Here is a 22,183-nt window from a genome sequence, read left to right on the forward strand (position 1 = left end):
TTCTCCTAAGCAGCAACAACAACCTTTGTTTAACATCAGTGACCTGCCAGTCATCTCAGATCTTGGAAACCCACAATATCTGAAGAATCAAACTTGCAATTGCCGAAAGGCAATGGAGAGAGTACATTGGAGCATATTTCCAACAATGGTCTATCCACAAGAAGAAGTATGAGGAAAAGTATTGAAGAGATGTGATTATATAAGGAGTTCTGTAGGAAGAGTGGAATGCTAGACTTGGATCTATATGATATAAAATGGCCCAGAAGAAGGCCTCAGCATATTGGCTACAGATCTCTGTACAGGATCTATGGGAGAATATGGACAAGAGTAACATGGGATAAACAGAAAGCGTGAATGAAAGGATAAGTGAGAAAGCATTTATTTAGAGCTTCCTATATGCAAAGCACTGTGCTGAGCTTCTGAGACAGTTAGGTGGTTTGTTTCCTTCCTTTTCTTCCTCCTTAAGCTCTTGTTTAGGAGGGAGTCAAAAGGCCCCCGAGATCTTAAGGCACGGTGGCAAAGCGGATAACAATGAATCAGTCCTCTTTTATAGAGGAGAAAATCAAGGCTCAAAATCAAGGTTCACATCACTAGTAAGTGTCAGAGTGGAGACTTGAACTTACATTACTTGAGTTATAAGGCAAAGCTTTTTCCACTACATCATCTCTCTTCCTCAAAGAAAAAGAAACATATGTGTAGAAAGCAGCTTTTTATCAACATCTCTAAAGGGAGGGGGGAAAAAGGAACTTTAAACAAACATTTATATTACAGTGGCAAGTGAAACTGCTCATCAGCAATAGTGGGCAGTTTATGGTGTAATTTGGCAAGAAGAGAACATACAGTGCAAGTCACCACTGGCTTCTAAAGATCAAAACCAACCAGCTCTATAATCGAGTGTCCAAACATTCTCATTTCAGAGAGAGGGAGTTTATTTGTTTCTGAAACAGCTAATTTGGTATTCACATAAATATGTCCTTAACTTTTCTTCTAACACAAGTATGAATTCCTCAGTGGCCACAAGGGCCAAGTTTATACTTAACCATAGTGGGAGGGTTGATCAAAATGCCATTTTCCTATTACTGAACTTTTATTTTTGTTTGTTTAAAAAATTTTTAGATTTCTAAGGGACATGTGAAATGATTATACAAGCAACCCACTAGTAATCAGGGTGTACCCGCCCTTTATGCAAATGCTTGATAAATACATTTTATGCAAAATTAACCCCTTGCCAAAAGAATTGGATTTTTTTTATATTTTAAAAATACATGTATCTTATCTTTTGCTTGAAGAAAATGAAATCTAAAAATTTTGAATCTCCAAATATAACAGCATGAGGAAATAACACCATTAGGCTTAAGAGATATAGAAGCTGTGTGTGTGTGTGTGTGTGTGTGTGTGTGTGTGTGTGTTTGTATTTTAGAAAGAATGCTAGATCTGAAATTGAAGGACCTGGGTTCAAGTCTCAGATACTCTAAAGTCTCTTTTTGTTCTAAATCCCTGGGGTTCCAGTCCCTGCCTCCACTGGGTGACCTGGAGCAAATTATGGAACCATTCTGGATGTCATAGCATACACCTGAAGTTCAGAAAGATGTGAGATTAAATAACTTTGACATATATATAAGCTATGTGACCAAGCCCTTAAGACATAACTTTTCTAAGCCTCTTTCCTTTTCTGTAAAAAAGGAAACTCATACTGCCTATAACACAGGGTTGTTGTGAATCTTAAATGAGATAATAGCACATAGGTGGCATTATCTGTTTAATGGACAACTAATCTGAGCTATCTATGTTAGTTCCTCAGTTCTTATGGAAATGCCTCAGCAAGAGTAATCTTTGGAGAAATATCACCCAGAGATTCTGGGTATATATCTCAAGAGATATACTTAACATTTGTAAAGTGATTTTTGAATTTTAAAGATCTATATCAGTGTTAGCTATTAACTAATTTTCTCATCTGTAAAATTGGGGTGCTGGACTAAATGAGAGGCTTTTAATCTTTTTTGTGGCATTGACTCCTTTGGGATCCAGCAAAGCCTTATGAGCCCCTTAATTTTTTGTGCATGAAACAAAATATATAAGACTACAAAATTAATTATATTGAAATACCACTATCATTTTTTTTAAGTTCACCAATCCTAGCTTAAGTACCTCTGAACTAAATAATCTCTAAGGGAGTTCTGAAACTAAGAACGTCTAGTACAGGAAAAAATAAAAGCTTTAAAAAGTTAATACAAGACATAGGGAAAAGAAGGCTCAGCTTCAAAAGAAGTGAGATAAATTCACTAAAGCTCCCATCATTTTTCTCTTTCTAGAAATAAATTGTATGTATACATATCTATCTAACATGTAAATAACCATTCATTTCTTTCAGTTTCGTCAAGCTACAAGTCAATTTACTCTTTGAAAACAGGGACAGAAAGAAAAGCTTAACTAAATCAGCCGTCGTAGTTTTGAATGGTTAGTTCTTAGACTGAGTTCTCTGATCAATTAGGCAAAAAAGGTTCATTCACCAGCCCTGCTGAGATACAGTAGCTCTCATGACAATGTTTGTGATCCTAATGTCAGTGCATGTGAATACTGAAGTCTAATCCTGCCAGTGAACAGGAAGTAAGCTATTTACCTAGGATGGCCTGAAAGAATTAGCTCAGATATTGTTTTTGCACTCACTACTCTTTGCCTGAGGACAAAACCAAGTACATTGGACTATTCATGCTAAAAGAGAATTTAGCTTTTTGTTAATATTGATAGAAAGTCAAAATATGAAGCCTTTCTCAGACTTTCAGAGACCTTTTTTTGTGAAAATTAGATGACTACCTGTCAAATAAGATAAGGGATTCTTTTTTGGGTATGGATAGGGATTCGACTGCCACTGAAGTCCCAGTTAATTATAAGATGTTGTGGTTCAGTCAATAGTCAGTTAATAAATATTAAGCACCTGCTGTGTACCAGGCATCATATTAAATGCTAGAGATACAGAAAAAAAGCAAAAGACAATCCTTGCCCTCTAGGACCTTACAATCTAACAAGCAAGGTAACATGCAAACAACTATGTACCCAAAAGCCCTAAACAGGATAAATATGAAATAATCAACAGAAAGAAGGCACTAGATTTAAGAAGTGCTGGGAAAGACTTTCTATAGAAGATTGAATTTTAACTGGAAGCCAGTTACTAGGAAGTAGAAGTGAGGAGGGAAAACATTCCAGGAATAGGAGACAAGTATGTTTCTGTTATAAATATTTGTTGAATTAAAAAAAAACATAATTTTATGGTAAACACTTTTTTTTGGAAGGCATCAAAATCCAGATGAAAATCTAAAACTTTAAAGATGGGCGGATTCTAAGAAACTAAAGAGTAGGCTTTTGCTACTTTCCCAGTAGATTTTGTCATAAATTTTTACCATTGCCCACCACTTTATCGATGCATAACTGAAGCACAAAGATGAAAACCTTAGAACAAAAACCCAGGTTTCCTAACTACTAGCCTAATGCTTTATCTCTTACTATCAAACAGTAGTCAGAGAGTGCAGAACTAAGAGCAAAGAGGTAAATAAATGTAGGTTCTCCCTCCCTGCCCCTCCTCATTCTTCTCCCCTCCCCTTCCATTCCCTCCCTTCCACCTCTGCCCTCCCCTCCTCTCCTCCTCTTCTCTCCTTTCCTCTTTTATCCTCTCTCTCTTTCTCTCTCTCATAGAGATCTTTTGTTGGCTGTGTTGTAATGAGATTCCCTTTCTTTTATGGATTGGACTTGATGGCCCTGAAGTCCCTTCTAAGAGTCTGTGTTTTGGCAAAACATTGACTCTCATGAAAAATTTGTTTATGAACCAAGTTTTATGTAAATTACAACCCCTTTACATGAAAGTTTTAGTCTACTGGAATGGCATATGTATCCTTTGAATTCTCTTTTTTAATGTATGTGGCTACCAGATGATGAGATCTTTTTTCCATGTTCTAAAAGGGAATCTATTCAATAGCATAATGATAAGTCAGTGAGCAAAATATTTTCTTTAAGACCAAATTCTTATTTTTGCATCTTGGCCAAGTTACATGCTTAGTAGGTCTATCATTCTTTTTTTTTCTTTTGATTTTCAATAAAAAATTAAAGTGGGAACTAATATTCTCTACTTGACACCAAAGTCCTTCAATCTCTCCAAATGCCTTTCCAACTATCCTCTCACATCTTTATAACAAAAAATGTGGTCAGAATATAATTTTAAACAGGATGAAAGATTAAACAAACAAAAAAATAATGAAAAGTCAAAATATGCACACTGTGCAAAAACATGGTCCCATAGATTTTGCCTTCTATAAACTTCACCCTGCCTATGTGGGTTTTAACATATTTCCATGGCTTTAAATAGGAAAACATCTTAAGGCTCAGCCCTTGGGAAACCCAAGCTTGATTAGTTTTCCCTTTTACTACAGCCTGCAGAGTGTAAAACACAGCACATCAGAATTGAATTTGTCATCTCCAGACCTCACAGGAATTTTAGGAACTAAATAGTTAGGAAGCCATCCTGGTACTTCTCTTTGCTTTAATCAAAGTCGAAGTTTCAATTTAAACATTCAGGAAATCTCCCTTATTTAAAGCAATCAACTCGTTGCTGACAAGGTCTGGCTTTACTGTGTTTAATTTTTTGGCATTAGGCAAAACTTGATTGGTCACAGCCAGTGCATGGAAAGGTCCTCCTCTTGCCTCAAAGAAGAGAAAAATTCCAGATCTTTGCTGCATCATACACAAGGCTGAAGATATTTATGCATTTTCAAATCAGCAATACATTAGCACAAAACCTCAACTGGAAAATGGAGCTAATGTTTGAAACCAAGGGAAGATTTCAGAGTCAAACAACTGTCACAAATACAAGGCACTCAGCTGGCAAGAGATATTTTGAGTCAAAGGTTATAATATTTCTTTTCCCCTTCCAATTTCTTTTCTGCTTTCAGATGTGTGGCAAGTTACAAATCTGCATTGTATTTTCAAGATTCCAACCTACTGTGGGTCAAATAAAAAACAGATTTCTTTTTAGGGTGCTACTCTGATGTGCTTAAAAATGGGGCAGCAGGAAATCCCTAGAAAATTTTATGGGAGAGCCCTTTATCATCAGACGATAGAAGCAATTACCTGCTGTAATTACAGAAATGTGATTGAAAATGAAGAAACTGAGTACAAAGATTGTTCAGCAAGGAAGTGGGGATTTTAGAAACCGATTAGGAATTCTGTCACTGTTTCATCTCTTAACCTTGAGTACTTAAAGAATGGGAGAATTGAAGCTCAGAATATTTGGTTTGCTTATCCCCTGTAGGTCCAGTCAAAACATTACCAGGAGCCTCCATGATAAAATGCTGACCTATTCAAAATATTCTGCTCTTCACTAAGGTGACAAACCTTTACATATGTAGTGAGACATAGTGGGGAAAAAGCCAACTTGACCAATAGCCATATGATTTTGAATAAAGTAAATTAATTTCTCTGAACATCAGTTTCCTTGTGCAAAATGGGCATAATAACATTTCAGGTATTCTTAACCTGGAATCAATGAACTTAAAAAATGTTTTTGAATTTTAATATAATTCATTTTCTTAGTAATAACATATATTTTATTATTTTTTATAGACAAAATCAGGAATTCCATAGTTGTCACCAGATTGCCAAGGGAGTCCATGATACACATGAAAAAGGTAAAGAATCACTGGCTTAGATTACTTATATCACAGGACTATTGAGAGAATCAAATGAAATAATGTATATAAATGATTGTATGGATGTGCTATTATTAATTTTGAGTTTTCAACAAGATTTTTTAACTCAAAAAATAGACATATATCAAGTAGTTTGCCTCTTGGGCATTTCCTGAATCAAACTGAAATTATACATTGTTTAAAAACTGTGAAAATATGTTTCAAGATGCATAATTAAAAGAATGGAATTATTTTTTTCATATTATGAAAATATTTCAAACTCAGTGAGACTATCTAACCTATTAATTTCTATGTTCTTAGAGTTAGAAATTGAACATCAAGCTATATAGTGAAAAATTTTCTTCTTTCCCTAAGTACCTGTGTGTAGGGTATATGACAAATAGTTTATCAATTTCTCCTCAAGATGTCAATGATCTTATAATCAGAGATATAATGCAGATTAGAAAATGAACTGAGGAATTTGTCTATATGGTATTCCTAGATATCTTCAGTTTTCACTGAAATATTTAACATTTCACTATTGTTCCTAGTGAAACAGTAACAATCTCATTGAGTGTTTCCAGTCAAATGGATGGTGTAGAGTCAAAGTATTAGAGAATTTTGTGTCTACAAAAAATATTATTTACAAAATGTTGTAAAATGATAGCATAAATTGTATCACAGTGACAGTGACAAAATACTTTTGGTTTTACTTAACTGTATACTGTTTGACGGTACTTTATTTAACCAAACATACAAATACTAAAATACGAAAATTGTTCACACAATGCTACAGAAAAGGGGGTTCTCAGTAAAAGAGGTCCTCAGCTAGGTGAAATGCCTGTCCCACCTTCATCTTTCTGAAGTGGTATACCACAGACCAAAGCCCATGGGCAAGAATTCACTTCACTAAGATGTATACCATACACCACAAGAATGCTGCAGCCCTTTCTGAAAGATGATGTAATATGCAAGCCAAGTATATTATATTACTGGCTTTTCTGTAATTTTCCTTGTAACTGTCATGATTCAGATATGATAAGTGGGGACAACTATTTGATATATTGTATTTTATTTCCTGGTCATGCATCATCTAAGCCAGAGTTCCTCCCAAGTGTGGTCTAGAGAGCCCTAAGGGTTCTCTGGCCAGGATGCAGAGAAACAAGAAAGAGGGGATAAGGGACTAGTATTGGAGCTGAGGGTAGCCATTTCTGCCTGTGAAAGACAGCTGGAAGGAGCAGTTTTTTGAAGAAGTGGTTCTGAACCATTCTTAGGTATATGAACATCTCTTCAATGTCAAAAAATTGTGCAGACCACCACATAATACTTGTACCTCTTAACATCCAGTAATTGGTGCTATAACTGCTGATTTTTGAAGCAGAGGTAACACAGACCTTGCCCTGAAACAGTTCACATGAGATGCAACCTCAAACAAACTTTGGGACACCAGCCTCTTGGACAGACATGGTTGTTGACTAGGGTAACAGACAGGTTTGAGCAAGGAAGTTCATTAGGGGTAACTGCTAGAGGAAAGAAGTAGACCATGAATTAGCTTCCTCCACTATTGTAATTCATTGATTCACCCAAGGAACTCTATCATCAATATTCCCTCTTTAAGGATGTAGGTAGCAACCTTTGGGACCTTGCCATCTCTGTACTTGCTACCAATCTAGGAATAAAGAAATCTAAGTGAGCTCATGGTTGGAGTGAGTAGGACATTCATTCTACTTTGGAGTAATCTCCAAGACAAAAGTGACCTGGCTGAGTGTGAGTGTCTGAAAAAAACTTCTTCATTCTGTAATTGACCTGGCCCAAAGACTCCACTAAAGCTAGGGCTTGATATTTGCCCTTTCAGGGGTATAGAGAGTCCTTACCTCCTTTCCTCTCATCTCACACACACATGAACAAATAGCTTCTCAGAAATGAAAAATCAGATCAAAATTATCTTTGCTACCACAAAAAGCTATGACTATGTGCTCACCCTGTGGCTACACTCAGAATTCCTGAGCCAGTTGCAGACTGCCTAGGTCCAAGGATGTTTCCCTCCTTCCCTAACCACTATGTCCTGTGCTTCCTCATACCCTTCTATGTCTGTCCCATCTTTCGGGTGTCCCTCTTTATTTTTCCATTATGTCCTCTGGAACCCTTTTTGTAATCTTATCAAAGTTCCCTTCATTTTAGAGCTGTGCTCTCCCTCTGAAAATGATTTGGTATATATTTTAAATTTACTTATTAAACAAACATATATACATATTGGTCTTCTTCCCCCACAAAAAAAAGGAATAAGACTCATCAAAGGCAAATACTGGTTTAATTTTTATTTGTCTCTAGTGCATAGCACAGAATGTGGTACATAGTAGATACTTAATAAATTCTAATTGAATTATTGCATTGATCTCATCTATGTCTGACTGCTCTCTGTTACTTTTGTCCATGTCCTCTCCCAAGCTCATCACAGGGAATCTTCCTAATGTGTTAGGGGCCATCCTCATATTCTCTCCATATTGTGTGGATTCCAATGAAACTCAAGATCTATGAGTCGTCCCTTGTTCTTGCTCCATGACTAGCCCATTTATTTTCCAAATCATATATTTCTTTGATACTGCTCTTTATGCCAGTTTTATTTTTCTATTATTTATTATTCTATATTTATTATTCTATTTTTTTCCCTAAGCTGCTGATAGATGGAAAGTGCTTTCAATACCCTCCAAAATCAGCATCTTGGGGAAATGCCGCAGTTGTTCTACCTTAGTTATAGTCCTATCAAGTGAGACAATACATTCATTTCAATTCATTTTTTAAAATGTTCATTTAATGCTGGGCATGGTGGCCCACACATGTAGTCCCTAATGCAAAGAAGGTTGAGGCTGGTGGATTGCTTGAGTTTAGGAGTTCTGAAATGAAGTAGAGCTAATTTTGATTGGGTGTTTGCATTAAGTCCAGCATCCATATGGTGAGTCCCCAGGGAGCAGAAATCTACCAAACTGCCTGAGGAGGGATACACTGGAGTAGGTTGGGAAAATGGAGCAATTTAAAGCATCTGTGCAGATTTGGATTAGTCTTGTGGGTGGCTGCTATAATTCTAACCTGAATGAGATATGGGGACAGTCTCAAAACAAGAATCAAATCTCTTATATTTGACAAACAAAAACAAACAAAACAAGCAAAAAATAATTTAGAATATGCTATTTATGAAGTGCTACAGGTATTGTGGTTGTGTTAGGATAAAAATGATGATTAAAAGCAGATATGAATTCAGTGATACTTCTAAGTTAATTTGTACGTTGTTGAACACAACAGCATTTATATACATTTGAGAAATGGTATCTGTGAAACATTTATTCAGTTGAACATATGCTAGCTAATTTATTATATTGATCATACTGCATGCATCACTAGAGCTGATCAAAATGACTGCGTTTGATCTGAATATGGGTCTGTGGTCCTTGTGCACTAACTGTGGGACCCCTAGGGTTCTAGAGACCATAGGTTTTGAACCCTAGAATAGAGTAAATGATCAATTTATTGAGGACTGGCGTTTCTGTAAAAACACCAAACCATTACTTAAGGCACATGGATATTCAGAAAACAAGCATATAAATTGAATTATGGCCCCTGAGAGCTTGTTACTACACACAACACACACACAAACATATACATACACAGGCATAAATTTGTAGCTATGTGTATATGTATGTATGTATGTGTGCATGTATGTATGTGTATATATCACTTTCCTTGATTGTCAAATAAAGGTACTAGATTACATGAGTTCTCAAATCTCTGAAAACTCTAGATCTGTGATCCTTTTATCCCCAGCAAGTCATTGTTTTACTTGGAGCTGCATTTAGCTGCTGCTTCATTGTTTCATAGGTATTGATTGGTCTGGGGACTTGTCCCCCTAATATGAACTTGATTCCTGAAGGTGGGAAACTGTCTTTTGCTACTTCCCATCATATCTAACTTAGTAGATGCTTGATAAAAGCTTAGCTAATTAAAGAAAAAAGTAGGGGCAGATAGGTGATGTAGTGAATAGCCCCCTAGAGTCAGGAGGACCTGAGTTCAAATTTGGCCTCAGACACTTAACACTTACTAGCCGTGTGACCTTGGGCAAGTCACTTAACCCCAATTGCCTGCCTTCCCCCCTCCAAAAAAAAGCAGAGAGAGAGAGAGAGAGAGAGAGAGAGAGAGAGAGAGAGAGAGAGATAGAGAGAGAGACAGAGACAGAGAGAGAGAGAGAGAGAGAGAGAGAGAGAGAGAGAGAGAGAGAGAGAGAGAGAGAGAGAGAAGCAGAGAATCACTGATTAAAACTATTGAGGAACACACAGTTTTATCTGAAAAGTTTTACACATGTTCTACTAATAGCTATTGAAGTAGGAAACATCATCCCATCCTAAAAAGAATGATGTATTTTACCTAAAAATGTTACAGGCCCAGAAGAATTACAGATGAATTTCAAAACCTATGGCCCAGACATTCATAAAATATACCAACCCCCTGCACTAGCTCCATGTATGCAGGACTCCCACTACCCCCACCCTCTCTTGCCCCAAAGAGGAATAATAGTAATTTAATTAAATTATATGTAGAAATATATCAGCCACGAACATACTGACCTCCTCAGCCCTTTTAAATAAATCAGATGTTATTTGAAAATTATTGCAGTAGATTTTAGGTAATAAGTCAAAAGTAAAAAAAAATAGTAAAATAATATTCACACAAATAATATTTTATGTTAATAGACTAAGTATACTCAACTGACCACACAAATGATCGTATATCCAAATAATTTCAACATAAAGAAAATCAGACATTGGGCCAAAAAATTAAATTGGGCAGGTCTGAAATACATTAAATAAGTGTGAATTCTCCTGCCAGCTTACCTTTCTATTAGATTTTTCTGGGAATTTTCATTCATGAAGGAATATTTGCTATAGGCATGTATGAATATGATATGTGTATTCTCTGGAGCTCACATGGAATAAGGAGGATTGCTTTTGTTTTTCTCTCAGATTGATGTATTTTACAAGCAGTAACCATGACCCCTGTGTTGTCTAATCTGTAGTATGTACATAGTTGAGTGACAATATCTAAATTTCATCCATTAGTATTCATCTTGGCCAGATACTGAAAACGGACAATAAATTGGGCCCAGAGTTTAACAAGAGGAAGAAAATAAGCAGAATTACTTTTGAGAATATACAAAGATCCTTCAATGATCCTAAGCTTCTCACTGAAAGGGAGATCTGCATTTTAAATATCAGTGATCTCCTGATGATTTTGTATGGCTATGAATCCTAGAAACCTGCTATCTCTAAAGAATTGAAGGGTGATACAGAAGTACATGGTGGCCTTCAGCCAGACTCAGCATGTTACAAATATACAATTTTGAGGGAGAACAAGTATAGATTATATCATCAAAAAAGAAGCATCAAATGAGATGGACTGACTTCATGGTGAATATAAGGGATTACTCATGGACTGTACATGCACCATTATTAAATTTGGGATAACAGGTCTTGAGGAAATGTTGGATGGAACCCTTCTGTTTGACTTACAGGAAAACATGAATAAGAGTTATACTGGATGGCAGGAATGAATGGGTCACAATTCACATTGCTGGATAAAATCATGGATCTATTTGTATACTGAGTGAGAACCATGATCTTATTAATGACTGATGTTAATAAAGCATTTTAAGCTTTACAGAGGGTTTTCCTCATAACATCCATGTAAGATAGGAAGTGAGAACAGAATTTTCTCCATTTTGCAGATTAGGAAACTAGATTGAGAAAAGTGAGCAACCCAAATTTATAGAGCTATTGAGCACTGCAATCTAGATTCAAACCCAGGATTCATGATTCCTGGGTCAGTGGCTTCTTCAACTCCACGACATGGATATCTCAAATCCAGCAAGGAATTCTAATCCCTTCTGTTTGCCTTTTCTGCCCTTAAGTGATTAAATGTCTATTATGTTCCAGGCACAGTGCTAAGTACTAGAAATACAAAGAAAGGTGAAAAAAAAGACAGTCCCTCTTCTCAAGACATTCATAGTTGAATGGGAGAGATAACGTGCAAATAGTTATGTACAAATGAGCCATATTCAAGATAAATTGTTAAATTTTCAGCAGAAGAAAGGCACTAGAATTAGGGGGTATTGAGAAAGTCTTCCTGTAGAAAATCTTGTAGGAATTTTAACCAGGACTTGAAGGAAACCAGGCAGGAATAGGGAAGGACAACCTTCTAGGCATGATGGACAACCAGTGAAAATGCACAAAGTCTAGAGATGGAGTATGTTATTCAAGAAATAGCAAGGATACCAGTGTTACTGAATCTCAGACTGTGTGAGGTGAGATTGGGGGGGGGGGGAATGGAATGTGAGGAATTAGAAGACCAGAAATATAGTAGGGTTGGGGGAGGGGGAAGGAGCACGTTATTAAGGGCTTTGAATACCAAACAGGGGATTTTATATTTGACCCTGGAAATGACAAGAAGCCTTTGGAGATTTTTGAGTAGAGATGGTAACATGGACAGACCTGTGCTTTTAAGCCACAAGTGAGTCAAAGCTATACAAGGATTGGGTATGATAGCAGGGAGAATCATAGACCCTTGCTTTTACTGCTGAGACTTTTCATCCAGTTCATTGCAAGACCCCAATATGGGGTTCTCAAGATAGGTTCCTGCCTCCCTAATCTTAGAACTCTTGTAGATTACATAGGACAAATCTGATCTTTTTTATCCTTTATATTCAATGTAGAAGAGAATATGCCTCTGACATGCATTATAATGTTGGTATAGTAATACAGGTGCTACCTACTCCACAAGGTTGTTATTAAGGAAGCATTTTGCAGACCCTAAATTGCTTCAAACATGTCAATTATTACTTCATGGATCACCAGTGCAATAAAAAATTTCAAAAGAAACCAGGAGGCAGCATAGTGCCATGGAAATGACATTGGTTTGGGAGTTAGAGATCCTGGGTTCTCATCCTACCAATGATCTTGGGTAAATCATTTAACCTCCCTGGGCCTTCATCAGTAAAAATGAAGTGGTTGGACTACAGGATCTCTCAGGTCCCTTCTAGCTCTCGATCTATAATCAGAGGTAATAATAAGGTGTAACTATGTGGCACAATGGATAGAGTAGAGGGACTGAAGTCAGGAAGACCTGACTTCAAATCTGGCCTCACACATTTACTAACTCTGTGATCCTGGGCAAGTCACTTAACCTTGTTTGCCTCAGTTTCTTCATCTGTAAAATAAGCTGGAGAAGGAAATGGCAAACCACACCTGTATCTTTTTTTAAAAAGTCCCCCATGGGGTCATGGAGAGTCAGACATGACTGAAAATGACTGAACAACAAAATAGTAACAGCAGGGTTTGATGATCACTCCTGTGCTGAGAGCTTCTTTATTTTCTATCAATGGCATCTCAAATTATTGGTTTGTGGGTTGTTACAGTAGCTTGGTTTATTCCACTGGACCTAAAGGACAAGATTGCTATCGAGCTCAGGGGACATTTGATATTTGGCCTCATTTGAAGCTGGGCCAGAGAGCTTAAGAGTATTCAGCCAACTTTAACTTGACCTAGTGAGTAACTTGTATGGAAGTTAAACCTCCTTATATTTAAACATTGCAGGCAAAAGAGGGGAGTCTACTCTCAACAGCCATTTCAAGGACTCACTGAAAGTGTTCTTTTCCTGGATCTTGTACACAATGGCTAGGAATGAAACTCAACTAGTTTCAGGGTTCAGTTCCTTGTGTCACTGGTTCATTACTTGCAACAGGCTCTCCAAAAGAAAAATCGTAGCTCAGGTTACCAATGATAAGCCATGTAGTTCATCTGTATAGAACAGAAACTACTGTGAGACCAAGAAGCTGTAAAGTTCATTGCGATGGACTAATCAAAAGGCCCAGCCTGCTGCTTTCTGCAGGCACATTCCCATATCTAGTTGGTGATCTCCTCTGTCTGGAATGAAATTTGCCCAAGCTGAAGATCTACTTTCACACAGAAGTTTTCCACTCAGCTAACCTACTTAATAGAACTACACTTCATATGACTCTGAAGGCAAAGAGGTGTTTTTCACCAAGGGTTCTACTTAGCTTTCACTGCATCAACCAGAAAGGACCATTGAAAACCATCTCCATCACTACCTAAATCTCAATCCTTATCCAGGCTATTAGACACACTGGTCTTTGGATATTCAGTTCATAAAATGAAGGTAAATAAACTTTTGTGCACTTGTTTAAATTCTCTTTTGGAGAGAGAGGAGAGCTATGCCAAAGTGAAAATAGAAGTATTGGAACAGACACGCAATAGAAAACAAATAAAAATTAGGTTTAGAAAAACACCCTGTTGTTTTGAGACAGAAACACTCATAGAGACACAAAAAGCAGGCAGAGATACAGACTGAGAGAGACACCAAGAGATAGAGACAGAGACAAAGACAAACAGTAGGAGGGAGAAAGAGAGACAGACTGACAGATAGGTAGAAACAGAAAGACAAAGAGACAGATGCAGAGAGGGGAAGAAAGAGAAAGAGAGAGAGACAGAGACAGAGAGAGACAGAGACAGAGAGAAAGAGAGAGAGAGAGAGAGAGAGAGAGAGAGAGAGAGAGAGAGAGAGAGAGAGAGATAACTTTAACAAAAGACAGACAAGGGAGATAATGAATTGCCTTTCAGTCATAGTCTCACAATTCAAGTAACATAACATCTCTGAGACTCAGTTTCCTTGCTCATAAAATGGAGGTAAAATTTACCTCACAGAATTATGGGAAAGCTCAAGAGATAATGTGTATAAAGCACTTTGTAAGACATAAAGTACTATATAAATGTTATTTATTGTTACTATTATTACTAGAGATGCCCAGTCCAATTTCCAACCCAATTTAAGAATCTATCTACACCATTCTTGCCAAATACACATCCAGCCTTACTTGAAGACTTACAGTGAAAGACAGTAAACTCACTACTTTGCAAAGCAATCAATTTCGCTATTGCACAATTATATCAACATGGCCAAGAAGGCAGGACAAGTGAGTTGTGGTAGCAGGAAGATAGCAATGTACCTGAAAAACCTCCTTTCTTTGTTGGTGCTAACTATAGCCAACACATAAAAGCAAGGAAAAGGAGGGTCCCACTGCTGCAATTTGAAACTAGTCCTAATAATATTGCTTTTTCAGAGTCTTATTATGGTTTTGGAGAAAAGAGAGAAAATTTATCATGTCAGAGTGGCATGACTTTATGGCTTATATTCTTGGGCGTCTCTTCCCATGTGTCTGTTGATTACATTGTCCTGTGCTGTATGTGTTCCTCCAAGGGAGTCTTATGTGTTTAGCTATACTGTAGAGCTGTGTAACATCTGGAGCATAGAAAATACCCCTGGGATTTGTCAGAAATGGATCTGTATCACATGGGTGACTGACAAGCACATCTTTGAAAGCATCTTATAAGACAATCCATCTTCCCTTAAGTACATGTCAAAGAAAAAATATGTGCATGTGTAGTTCTGTTTCCTTTGTAACCTTAAATATTTTATTTTATGCATTTAAAAATATTATTCTGAGAAATGGTCCTTAGGTCTCACCAGAATTCCATAGGAGAGGAGAAGGAGGAGGAGGAGAAGAGGAAGCGGAGGAGGGGGAGAGGGAGAAGGAGAAAGAGAAGGAGGAGAAGGCACTATAGAAATGCTTGGTATTATTATTGTTGTTGTTAATATTTAAAAATAGGTTAAGAACTATTAATCTAATAAAGCAATAATCACCTAAAATTTCAACCAATATTATTCAATTCCCCTTTTGATGACTTCTCTCAGGAATGAAAGGGCTTCCTTCCCACAGCTGACATCTTAATTCTTCCTGAATGGAGAAGAGAGTACTGCCCTTAGATGGTTCATGGTACCAATTGCTTCTGGGAATTGAGTGGGGGAGGGGCAAAGACAAGAAGTTACCATCTCTAACTGACATTCAAGTACCTTTGACTTTTTTCTTGACCTTTTACACTTTCCTAAAGAGTCCTGAAAATGCCTTGAGACTTGAGAATATTAATTTCTTAACATCTTCAGAGAAAAAGGAGGTTCTAAATATTCTTCCCTATAAGTCTTAGAGTACAAGGCATTCTGAGAGTCAGAAAATCTTTATACTCATAAAATTCTGCCTCCTATTATTTTCCTTCCACTCATCTATAATGCTTCCACACTCTGGAGCACAGTGAATAATCTACTCCTTCCATATGCTAGTCCTTCAGATATTTACCTGCTGTTTTCCCTTATTTCAATTCAGTACAATTCAAGGGACATTTCTTTAACACCTATTATGTTCAAGGCAATGGAGATACAAAGATAAAAGGTAACAGACTCTGCCAACAAGGAGATTACATTCTACTGGGTGGCAATCTCAGGCAAACAAGAAATAAATTTAACTGTAATGGGGTGATTTGGAAAGATCCCATGTAGGCGATGACATTTGGATAGAACTTCGCAGAAAGGTAGGGACTATACAGAGAAAAGATGGAAAGGATTGCATATGTTCAAAGGCATGCAAGCAAGAAATTGAATGTGCAATTATCCCGTCCACATCACAGCTTTCCCCATAATTGTTCTGATATATCACTGGTCACATAAGAAATCAAATGGGAATTTCCTGGGAGCTTTGTGGAAGGCCCAGATGACATGAGAAGACCAGACATAGAGCCTATAACATACACTTAACCCAAATTTTACAGCAAGGTACTGTAAACACCCCATAAAAATTTCTTTTCTGGTAGGAAGGGAGGGCCAAAAAATTTGGAAGGGTTAAGTGTAATGTGAAGGGAACAGCTTATGGGTCAGTTTGACTAGAATAGAGGATACGTGAAAGGAAGTAATCTAAACAGTTTCCCATTTTATCCTAGAGACAATAAAGAACCACTAAAGTTTCAGGAGTACATAAGTGGCATGCACAGAATTAAATGTGAATATAACAGGTGTGTGGAGAATGGATTCAAAAGGGAAGAAGCACAAAGACCAATTAGGAGGAAGTTCTCTAGATTAAACAGTCCCCGCAGCTAGTCTTTATTTGACATGATTTCCAGGCTTCTCAGCAGCCTAATTGCTATCCTGGCTTTAGTGTGTCCATGTCCACTTAAAGTAGGGCATCCAGAATGAAACTCGATAGTCTAAATGTGGTCTAATCAGTGTATAATCTAAATGTGGTCTAATCAGTGTAAAGCACAGCACTAGTCCAGTGCTTCTCTTGTCCTATTCACGTCACTTCCTTGTGATGCTTCATGAAATGACAGAAACCGTCTGAGCACGATATTGGTAACCCCAAGATCTAAAAAAGCAAACAAACAAGCAAACCTAAACAACATGGAGGAAGGAAGTCATAATTTGGTGTAGATCTATGATGACATTTCTCTGGAAAGACATTGATACTAAAATTGCCCAAGGATCCATTAATAGGTACTGCGGCCATAATAAACTGTTTGTTTAAATGTTTCTGCTTATTGATAAGTATGATTGGTAGCAAGACCTAATCGATGAATCCTTGGACAACTTTGATATCAACATGAATAATAAGTGCCCCGGCTAATGAGGCATGAAGGAGTTGTGAACTATGTCTAAAGAGAAAAAGTGTAGGAATGCATTAAAATATCAGAGAAAGAAAGAATTACTATTGCTTTTTTATCAGCTCCTTCATAACATTGATTCTCTGATAGTCAGTATAAGTACTTTTGGGTTTTTTTGCTGTTGTTTTTACTTGAGTTGTTGCCTAGTTGCATACACATATGTGTGATTGATTTTTTTAACCAAAATGTGGAACTTCACATTTATCCCTATTAAATTTCATCTGACTTCATTTGGTCCATTTTTACTAGACCAATGCAATTGTTTAGACTTTGCTTCTGTCAGTTATCATGTCAATTATCTGTCCCAGCTTCATTCCATTTGAATATTTTATGAGCTTGACAATTATACCCTCACCCAAGTTATTTATATTAAAAAATGCTGAACAGAGATCAATGTCAAATTAATCAGGATATGGTTTAAGGAATCTCCTTTCTCCTAATACCATTGTGCCATCTACTTTCCAAAAGGAAGCCAATTCCATCCTTGGTCCTCTTCTGGTTCTAAATATTTTTTTAAGCCATCTTTTTTTGTCTTTAATATATGTCTCAACCATCACTTAGCCAATTCTGAGCGTTAATCCCTCAGATACTATTCTTAGAGGTTCAGGGAACTCTTTTGTATTATCTTTGGGTACATCCCTGCTGTATATCCTACCTTCTATATATGTGCTTTTTTTTCATCTGAGTTAATCAGAGAATTCCCCAGGAAGTCATCCCAAGGTCTTCAGAGACCTTCCCCTTTTGTGTTTTAACTCAGATCATTTATGATTTTATTGCCAGAACTTTATTTTGGAGGAGCCCCCCTTTCATCTTTAAATATTTTAGCTTTGAAAATTTCAGGATATTAGATCATAACTATTGATGCAATGCAAATTTTTCACAGTCACACCATTTTAAAGAACAGCTTGATGATTATAATAGAGACCCACCCCATGTCAGTTCCTCCACATTCAGAAGCACAGAGACATGTCCAAGTTCCTTTCCTAAGAATGCTCATAGTGGTCCTCTTTTGGCCACTAGTTCATCATACTTATGGGGCCTCCATCTCCCATTAACTTCTGAGTAGTCCTGAGACAATGCTTGGTGTCAATTTACTCTTCATGCTGCCAAATGTAGAGTGCTGGGCTTGAAGTCAAGATGACCTAATTATGAATCCTGTCTCTGATACTTACTAGCAGAAGGACTCTGAACAAGTCAACATCACCTTTCTAGGTCTTACTTTCCTTATCTTGAGATGCGGTTAATTATAGTCCTTTTCCACAGGGCTGTTATATAGATCAAGTGAAATAATGTAAGCTTTGGAAAAATCTTACTCTATAAATATTAACTGTTATCTTCCACATTTGGACCTCCTTTTCTGTCTATATCTCAATTTTCCCTTTCCTTTTCTCCAACTACCTTTCCTCTATCTTGTGGCTTGTACCTAGGCTTTTTAGTGACAGCTAAGCTTTGCTCCAGATTATGTTTTTCATCCAAGCAGAGAAAAATTGTTATATGTCCAGTATAACACCTATCCCTCTCACTTCCAGGTTTATGCTCAGCTTATTTCTCTGTCATACACTACCTTTTCTCTGTAAAACTGGGGGTCCTTCTTCCTTCAAAATACTAGAAATACTTCCTCCCACTTGGCTCTGACTATGCACTCACAATCCTTAAAACTTATGTGCAGCTGTAACAGGTTAGATATATGTTTACAAGCCATGTGGGTGTTTACAGCATTCTTTGTTGTCTTGTTTCCATTTGAGTCTATTTTGTCTCATCTCTACCATTGTATTATATAGGTGAGTAAAGGCAAGGACCAGGGTGTCTTCATAGCCACTTAGCACACAATGAATGAATCAGTAAATCTCTGCCTGATTCACCATATCCCTTGGTTTCTGATGTCTTCATGGTTTTTTTGCTATTTTTTTTCAGGAGCACTAGCAGTGTAGAAGGGTTCAATGAAGAGAAGCCCTGACAATGTAATTGTCTTCATCTGAAAATGTATAACTAGGGAAACTGGATGAAGTTTACCACGTGTGCCATCTCTTTTTGTATTTTCCTCCTGTTCCCAATCCTAGAATCCCTTCTTCTCTTGCCCTCACCATATGTTGCCAGCATCCTTATACCATCTAATGACTATCTCTAACCTTCCCTAACCCAAGTGTTATCACCTGGGGAAGTTTCCCAGGGACCAAAATTACCTCTCCCTCTTCCATATTCCATAAAAACACAGTAAAATTAATACAAAATATCTGATTGCACTACTTAATGCTACAGTGTTAATGACAGAATGCTGGATTAAGAGATTGTTAGCTCTCCAAGAGCATTTTCATTTTTAAGAGAGCTAGTTAATTCATAGAAGTGATTCTATAGTAATAGAATTTAAGGAGACACATTTTTGGACAGGGAGACCTTCCTGGAATCCATCTAATTATATCATAGCCTACTTTGCTTATAGGCAAGACAAGTTCTGTCACCAATCAGGTTATGCTCCTTCCAGAGTCTCCAGACATTTCTGACTTCTTTGACCCTTAGAGTCTTTTCAATTCAGAGAACTTTTTGAAGTACTGAAAAAGAGAAATGATGAGAGTGCCAGACAATAGTTTTCTTACTTCTTTCTGCAGAGAAGTCAAGTTTCATTTTTAAAATGTATTTATATAGAGACAAAAGTAAATGAACCTACTAATAATAGTTTATGCCTTTCTAGGATGAGCAGTTCCCAAGCAAGCTAATTTAATTATCTCACAAGACAAAGACACAAAGAGGGTACACATACAGATCCTAATTCAGAACAGCTAAAAATTTATCTAAGTTCTAAAATGGTTTATAATTCTGTTTTCACTTTGTAATTCTGGCTTGTAGCCAGATACAAAGATGAAACTCATTTGCCAACCAAATGAATGCCAAGTTCATCTCAACGTCAAATCTCACAGCAAAAATTCCCTTTAAACTACCATTAGCCCACATTCCCCCTCCTTATCCCGTCCATTGAAAACCTTGCTAAAATTCTCTGCACTTCCATTTCTTTTCTCCTTCAGCAAACAATTCCTATGTCTTTAGAATTGTACCCTGAGAATCAGAATTCATAATCTCATGCCAAACTTATTTCTTTTCACATTTAAAGCAATCTGTGTTTTTTATAGTTCAGCTTTATCCAGGCCTTCATTATTTTTTAAAGGCTCCTCTTTTGTATTTCTTCTCCCTATTGTTTCTACAAGTGTGTTTCTCAAGCCCTTCTCAAGTCAGCTAATGTATATTATGTACACCAAACAGACTATGAGATTAGATATGCTATGGAATTCCTTCTGATCTAAGCCAAAGACAGATTATTAAAATTTCAAATACTACTTTTTTTTTGATAGATCTGTAATCCCAATGGGGTGGGTAACATTTCTCCCAGTACAGATCACAAAACCTCTACTCCCACCTAACTTATGTGATACTTGTTTCTACTCTTGTTTGAATCCTCCAAAGAAGACTCACCTGGTATGTTGGAGGCTATCCACTGATTTGTCTTAATAACTTGTAAAAGAATCACAGAATCTCAAAGTTGGAAGGAACCTCAGAGGCCAAATAATCCAACTCATACCTAAACAAGAATTTCTTTCTGATGTCAACATGTCCAAAAAAACTGTGATTTTTGTACCTGTGGGAGCTCCTTCTGTAAGACACAGAGCACAATCCATGTACATAAAGTCTTAAGAGGCTAAGAACCATTAGGGTTACCCTAAAAGCATGCGAGCAGCCTAGAACAACCATTATCACAAAGATAGCAAGCATGAGGGGTGAAACTTAAGCCTACATCTTCATAGCTCCATGTCCTGCACTTTTTTTCCAGCATCATCATCATCATTGCTTTTGTTATTAATGATGATAGCTAGAAATAATGTAGCATTTTAAGGTTTGCAAAGTATTTACATATATTATTTGATCTTCACAACCACACTTTGAAATAGGTGCTATTATTATCATGATTTTACAGATGAAGAAACTGAAGCTGAGTGAGGTTAAATATTTTGGTCAGGGTTGTATAGCTAATAAATGTTATAGGCAGGATTCAAATCCTTGATTTCACGTCTACCACTCTATACAATGGACTACCAAGCTGCCTCTTAGGTTGCCACTTAGGCTACCTTACCCCACATGTCCCTTTCTAGTGCCCCTAATGAATCACCTGTGAAAACCTACCCATTCCATTTTCAAGTTTTCATCAAGAATATTCTCATTGGAAGATTGTCAAGTTCAGGCAGTAAAACAGCTGAACTCTCCTAACATTCTCCACCAAACACCTTTAAAATAGCTACCAACTCAAATTTGGAGTTAAAGAGACAACAAGGGGTCAGAGTGAGTTATTTTTCCAGCCTAAGACAAATTAAGAGGTCAACAGGAAAGGTCTGTTATACCAGAGAGGGAATCAACCCACAGTGTGGCCACAGTACCAACAGTGGGTTTTGGATGCAGCTGCTATAGTAGAAGCAGAAGCAGATTAAAGAGTTCTCATACATGAGATAGCAAGTGGGAGGAGGGGAGAATTAGGGGGTAGAGGGATCATACAATTACTCAAAAAGAACACTTGTGATCAGTCACAGGGGAGTAGAAGGTCTGGTCATGTTTCCAAAGCAGAAAGGAGCAGTAGTGGTTGTAGCTGCAGAAGAACAGGGGAAGTGGTCTCAGTTTGAGGGCCAAGAGAAGTTATAATATTTGTGGCTACAGAAAATCAATGGCCCTTCCTAGGTAAACTATACAGAGCAGACCAGGAAAGAAATGACCATACTTCTTCCCAAATTACTCCATCTTGAAAGCACTGAAAACTTGCAGACCCTCAGAACTAGCTCTGAAAATAGCAGCATGAAAATGCCTGAAGCTTGAGACAGTGCCTCCCCACTCCCAGGTGAGCAAAGTCCAACTTTAAAACAAAGC

The sequence above is a fragment of the Petaurus breviceps genome, unplaced genomic scaffold, assembly GCF_028583685.1.
Source record: "Petaurus breviceps papuanus isolate PSGF00001 unplaced genomic scaffold, PetGlider_PUasm1.0 90977, whole genome shotgun sequence".
NCBI lineage: Eukaryota > Metazoa > Chordata > Mammalia > Diprotodontia > Petauridae > Petaurus > Petaurus breviceps.